Consider the following 7,121-nt stretch of genomic DNA (forward strand, 5'->3'; position numbering starts at 1 on the left):
ATGATACAATGGAGGCTATTCATATTTATTCGCGGATGTTATCCAGATTGATTGGTTAATGATTTCCTGACTAGATGACATGCCTGAATTTACTCTAGAAAAATGTTTTCTGATCATTGATATGGACTACAGTGTAGGCTAACAGAGATTGATACGGCTTTAATGTTTGGAGCTTAACTTCTTTAGAAGTGTTCATAAACTTAGTTTTATATACATTCAAATGTAGGCCTATACCACTGCTTAGTTGTCCTTAGTTGTGGTAACTAACCACCTCTTAGTAGTCCTTAGTTGTGGTAACTAACCACTCTTAGTAGTCCTTAGTTGTGGTAACTAACCACTGCTTAGTTGTCCTTAGTTGTGGTAACTAACCACTGCTTAGTAGATCCTTAGTTGTGGTAACTAACCACTGCTTAGTAGTCCTTAGTTGTGGTAACTAACCACTGCTTAGTTGTCCTTAGTTGTGGTAACTAACCACTTGCTTAGTAGTCCTTAGTTGTGGTAACTAACCACTGCTTAGTTGTCCTTAGTTTTGGTAACTAACCACTGCTTAGTTGTCCTTAGTTTTGGTAACTAACCACTGCTTAGTAGTCCTTAGTTGTGGTAAACTAACCACTGCTTAGTAGTCCTTAGTTGTGGTAACTAACCACTGCTTAGTAGTCCTTAGTTGTGGTAACTAACCATTGCTTAGTAGTCCTTAGTTGTGTGGTAACTAACCACTGCCCAGTGGTTAGTTACCACAACTAAGGACAACTAAGCAGTGGTTAGTTACCACAACTAAGGACTACTAAGAGGTGGTTAGTTACCACAACTAAGGACTACTAAGAGGTGGTTAGTTACCACAACTAAGGACAACTAAGCAGTGGTATAGGCCTACATTTGAATGTATATAAAACTAAGTTTATGAACACTTCTAAAGAAGTTAAGCTCCAAACATTAAAGCCGTATCAATCTCTGTTAGCCTACACTGTAGTCCATATCAATGATCAGAAAACATTTTTCTAAGAGTAAATTCAGGCATGTCATCTAAGTCAGGAAATCATTAACCAATCAATCTGGATAACATCCGCGAATAAAATATGAATAGCCTCCATTGTATCATATAAGGTATAGGCCTATGGTTAGTTAGATAATCAAATCGACCTAAGCTTCAATAACAGTATGTCATCGTCTGATGTGTTAGAGGCTATGTGGAGAGATGGAGACTGACGGATCTATTGACCAGTGAATCCCTTCAATAAAATTAAGCACCGGGAACGTTGAGCATGAATATGGTGCCTTAGCTTCCCTTATAGCCTATTGCGTGTAGTTTCCGAGCATGGAGTGTATGGATACTGTGTTTATTATACAGCATGTGTGTTCCTCAAGAGCACTAATCAGTCCAATATAAAATAATGGACCTACTAGCAATGCTAATGGGATAGAGGATGATGCCCCCGAAGTTGAAAGCTGCCTGCCAGTCTCTGTGTGCATTATCCATAATGCTATTGGCCAGGGAGTTCTGGCTTAGTTATTAGGATACTCATTAACCGCCATGTGGGTTAGCAGCRTGGTTAAGGTTAGGGTTAGGTGACTGTGCCAGCTAGTGACCACTCTGCGATTCCTGACGAAAAATGCTAACTTGCTTATTAATAAACATGCAGTCAAAAAACTCACCTGTCGAAAAGTATGCAGTAGCCTAGCTAGCCCATCTTAATAAACATTTAATTTGAAAACAATGTAGCTATATTGACTATGCACGGATTGAATAACTCATGACCGGCCGACAATAATGGTCATGCGAAAGCTATGGTTGAAAAGTATAGTGAGTAATACCCTATAGGGTGCTTGAAGAAAATATTAATGTTTTGAAATAGGTCGTGACCATAACAATAACGGCGTCCACTATAGCTACGATGAACTGAATGKTTTTTTTTTGCACTATGGATGGTGTGACTGACCAAATCCGATGCGTAAAGACATGGCGCAATGGGGGTCCTCGTTTTAACACTGAATGCGATTATTGTGATTTTATCTATAATTTATTTGATAACATTATGGTGGCATGCCTGCAACCCCAGTTACCGAGGGATGCGAATCAACTTCGATGCGGCAGATGGTCGGCAGGTTTGCGTAAATTGGTGGTAAATTCGGATTCCTTTAGCGATACCGACATCATAAAGTATTTTCCTCTATATGGGTTGAACAATTTCCTCTTAAAATGTACATAGCATTTCCATATGACATGAGACATTGACAACTTGTAGGCTGGTATTGAGAATTAAATAATCTAATACTATAAATTCATGTTGTTAGCTATTTGTTTTACTAGACTCTAGTGATGATATTAATAATGCTTACCTTATATCCCTTCGAACAGAATATGTAAAATCAATCGCAATTCCCGTCACGTAGCGACATCACTGCTTTAGAAGTGCCATATAATTACACTGAAGTGGAATAGGGGAGAGAAAAAGATCCTCTTCGGGTAGCGGGAATCAAATAAAACGCAAATCAATAGGGTTATCCGCTACAGAAAATGATCCATGTCCTAAAAAAGTCTATGGTCCACATTCGAAAGGCAAAAAGAGCATTGCTTGCAGAATAACTTTGTAACTCGAAGAGCCGACGTAATTCCTCTTCAGATATCTTGACTTAAGCGTGGTTCAATTACGGGCGGCAGGAGAGATGCTGATGGTCCAAGTTGATTGATTCACATGAAATAGCCCTAGCCCTACGTGTGTGTGTTTTTTAAAAATGTTTTCTCCTGAAAACCGCTTGCATGGAAGACCGTTTCACTGAGCATGTGTTAAAGCTTTTTTAACAAGCGCATAAACTTCCATCCAAGAGCGCGCAAAAAATTAAACAGTTTGGTACGATGTCTGAAAACTTCAGTTCTGACAGCACTGTTTTCATTTTTGTAAAGGTTATTATACAGCAACAAAAAAAAATAACACATAAATGAACTGTAGCCTGGGTAGTGTTCTGTCCCCCAACGGAGTTTGGGTGAAAGTGTTCCTTAGTGCGGCATCACTTACAGTGGGGCTGACGGTATGCTGTATCAGTGTGCTAAGCTGTGCCTAGTTGTCTCAGTAGTATTGTATGAATCCGATCCCTCAGTACTGCCCACCTCTCTGCCTCCGACTGACATCACTGTGAGAGGAGGAGCCTACAGTAAATAATCCAGCTCCCATCTTCTCCCATCCTCTTAAAGCTGCACTGTAAACAGGAGATCCCTGCATTGTTTTAGCTGGGTGTGTAGAGTACAGTGTTGACCACCACACGCACCACAAGATACATCGGCTCTGCTGTAGCGTAGCCTAGCCTGGCACCAATAACTACCTGAGAAAGAGGGGACACTGCACCAGCCTAGCCTAGTCAATCTGGCTCCAATAACCGCCTGAGAAAGAGGGGACACTGCACCAGTATGAGGGTGTGAAGGGGGCAAGATGGTGGGTGGGTGGGAGGAGGGGGGGATAGATGGGGGTAGGACGGGCAAGATGGTGGGTGGGTGGGGAATGTGGGTGGAGGGTGGATGCTAGGGGGGAAGGTAGATTGGAGGGTGGGAGGATGGTGAGGTGGGGAGGATAGATGGAGGTGGGAAGGGGATAGATGGAGGGTGGGATAGGGAGAGTGAGGGGTGGAGGGTGGGGATAGGGGATGGAAGGTAGATGGAGGGTGGGAAGGGGGAGTGGAGGCGTGTGGAGGGGATAGATGGAAATGGGTGGACTAGGCGCATAGAATCGACTCTTGATGTTAAAGGGAAAGGGGCATCCCAGTCGGACTACCCGGGTGGGAAAGGGGGAGACTGGACGGGTTGGGGAAGGGGGATAATCTATGATGGTGGGTGGGAAGGGGATTAGCATGGCACGCATGCGTAGGAAGGGGATTAGATGGAGGGTGGGAGGGGACTAGCACACTCGGATGCTGTCGGAGACGGATAATTACGTTATGGACGCGTTGGAGGGGATACACCGGAGGGTGTGAAGGGGCAAGATAGGGGGGTTTTTTGGGGGGGGGGTTGAGGTGGGAGGGAGGGGGGGTAATGGGGCGTGGGAGGTGGATAGATGAGGGTAGAGGGGGCTAGTATGGAGGGTAGGAGAGGGTAGATGGAGAGGGTGGAGGGTGATAGATGGGGGTGGGAAGGGGGATCACGATGGTCACCGTGCCCGAGGAAGATAGATTGCAGCAGGTGGAAGGCCAGCGGGATAGATGGAGGGTAGGCAGGAGGGCTACGATAGAGGTAGGAAGGCGGATAACGATGGTAGGTGGGGTACCGGGAGATGAGACTGGAGTCAGGAAGGGGCACTACGATCTGGGATGATGGTGACACGGCGGCTTCACTAAAATCCGTGACGGGTATAATGAATGGGCCCCTACGATTTTCCTCAGACGGAGTGCGAGATGCTATCCCCGGCTTCCACCACCGATGGCACTGGCCTACTAAGGGTCCCTTAAGGCCTGGAACTCTCCAATGATCGAGGATCCTTCCAAGCCGCACCAATCGGTATGGCCTACGCATGCTAGTGTAGAGGGCTACGATGCAGGGTACGGCAGGGGCCTCCACGATGGAGTGCTGGGGACATCGGAGGATATCCCACTCGATGGTGCGCGAAGCGTACTACCGGTGCTATCGCACCGTGCGTCCAGAGGGATAGCCAATTGGAGGGTGCGGAAAGGGGTGAACCGACTTGGAGGGCCTCAGGGACAGGGGATAGATGGAGGGTGGGAAGGGGGAGATAGATGGGACGGTGGAAGGGGATAGGTGGACGGTGGGAAGGGGGTAGTGGAGGGTGGGAAGGGGGGCATTCGATGCGATTGGGTGGGAAGGGGATCAGATGGAAGGTCAGCACACGTTCTTCTAGGGCATAGATGGAGGGTGGAACGGGGATAGTCATGGATGGTGGGAAGGGCTCATAAATCGTGATGGGGTCTCTCCCTTGGAACGCGCACGGATAAGCACTGCCAGTCATGGAGTGCCCCCTTGAAGCGCGGGCAAGATGGTGCGGTACCACTCGCGACCTGAGGGATGGGCAGGGCAGGTGGCGTAGAATGGAGCTGGGAGCGGGGAATCAGATGGAGGTAGGAGGGGCTAGACCCGGTAGGGTAGGAGGGGCTAGACCTGCGGCAGGGTGGGAACGTGGGATGAATGGACGGGTGGAGCAAGTTGGTAGATAGTATGGAGGGTTGGCAGCGGGGATTCAGCATCTGGAGTGTGGGAAGGGGAACTCAGCATGACGCTGCGTACGATACGATAGTCCCGCCTGCCTATTAGATGAGGTCGGAGGGGATAGATGGAGGTGGGAAGGGATAGTATGGAGTAGAATGGGGAATAACGATGGAGGTCGGAAAAGGCGGATAGCATACTGATGTTGCACGCGGGTAGTTCGCCCAGCAGCCGTGCGCACAATAGATGGCCCCAGCGGTGGGCCAGGGCGCAAGGACACGAATGGGCGATGCGCCGGTCTTCTGGATACGACACGGGGATAGATGGAGGGTAGGGGGGCCTAGATGAGTAGAAGGGGATATGCCATCGGAGGGTGGTGTGAAGGGGAATAGATGGATGGGTGGGCATAGGGGATAGTCCCCATGCCCTGCACCGGTGGTGCAGGGCGGATAGATGCGAGCGGCGCTGAGGAGGCGCGAATAGAAGGACGCAGGTCACCATCAGGGGCCTTGACCGACCCTTCATGACCGAGGTAGGCAAGGGAAATTGACTCAGGTGGTATGGATGTCCGGGCACGCCGGCAGCTGGGCATCCATCGATGCTGGGTGCCGGCTGTGGAAGGGGCAGATGGAGGGTGGGCACGGAGGGGCCGATTGAGTGAGGTATCGGATGGATCAGTATGCGCGTAGGATGTGGCGATAGCCTGTATGCTGAACGGGCTGGACGGGGGCATAGAGGAGCTGGTAGCGCAGTTGCTCATGGACAGGGTAGACATTGTCGGACACGACTGGCAGGGTGGGAGGGGCTGATGGAGGCGTGACCGAGTCCTATTCTCCCAGGCGCGAAACAGATGGCAGAAAGGCACGGGGCAGTACTGGAGGGATGGAGGGGCTAGATGAGGGGGTGGGAAGGGGAATAGAGGAGTGTGGGAGGGGATAGATGGAGGGTAGGAGGGGCTAGATGGAGGTAGGAAAGGATAGATGGAGGTGGGAAGGGATAGATGAAGGGTAGGAGGGGGATAGATGGAGGGGTAGAAGGGAAGATGGAGTGGGAGGGGGGGGATAGTATGGAGGGTGGGAGGAGTTAGATGGAGGTGGAGGGGAAATAAATGAGGGTGGGAGGGGATTAGATGGATGGTGGGAGGGATTAATGGAGGGTGGGAGGGGAATAATGGAGGGTGTGAGGGATACATGGGAGGGGATAGGTGGAGGGTGGGAAGGGGAATAGATGGAGGTGGGAGGGGATGATGGGGGTGGGAGAGGGGATAGATGAGGTGGGAAGGGGGATAGATGGATCGTGGGAAGGGATGGTGGACGGTGGGAAGGGGTAGATGGAGGGTGGTGAAGGGGGATGATGGTGGGTGGGAAGTAATAGTATTCATAACAAAAAAGTCTGAAATCACAGGAAGCTCATATTCCTTGCCATCTTATTGATGCATTAAAAAACACTACACTACCTGGCAATTGCAATAACGAGCAGTTACTACTTAACACACTATTACTACAATGTGGGGGGGCACTAGATTGGCAGGGGTAGAGGGGAAATATGGTGGGTGGGTGGAGGGAGGGGATAGATGGGGGTGGGCGGGAAGGGGCTAGATGGAGGTGGGACGGAAGGGGGATTGATGAAGGGTAGGATGGGGACAGATGGGGGTAGGATGGGGATAGCTGTAGCTGAAGGGTAGGAGGGGGATAGATGGAGGGTAGGAGTTGCAGATGGAGGGTAGAAGGGGAGATGGAGGGTGGGAGGGGCTAGATGGAGGGTAGGAGGGGACAGATGGAGGGTAGGAGGCTAGATGGAGGGTGGGAGGGCTAGATGGAGGTGGGAAGGGGATAGATGGAGGGTAGGAGGGGCTAGATGGAGGGTAGGAGGGGGCAGATGAGGGTAGGAGGGGTAGATGGAGGGTAGGAAGGGGTAAGTTGAGGGTGATGAGGGGATAAGATGTCTACGGTCCCAAATTGGAACGCCATTTTCCCCC

General features: G+C 49.8%; 1 protein-coding gene across 1 annotated transcript in view; it reads right to left on the reverse strand.

Moving 5' to 3' along the window:
• pcdh11 (protocadherin 11) overlaps positions 1-3,051 on the reverse strand; it is a 78,464-nt gene extending 75,413 nt beyond the window's left edge. Inside the window, exon 1 of the mRNA XM_023992056.2 lies at positions 2,338-3,051. The gene's annotated coding sequence lies outside the window, so the exon portion shown is untranslated. The remainder of the gene's footprint in view (positions 1-2,337) is intronic.
• Between the last annotated feature and the right edge of the window lie 4,070 nt (positions 3,052-7,121).

This window comes from Salvelinus sp. IW2-2015, linkage group LG8 (genome assembly GCF_002910315.2).
Source record: "Salvelinus sp. IW2-2015 linkage group LG8, ASM291031v2, whole genome shotgun sequence".
Classification (NCBI taxonomy): domain Eukaryota; kingdom Metazoa; phylum Chordata; class Actinopteri; order Salmoniformes; family Salmonidae; genus Salvelinus; species Salvelinus sp. IW2-2015.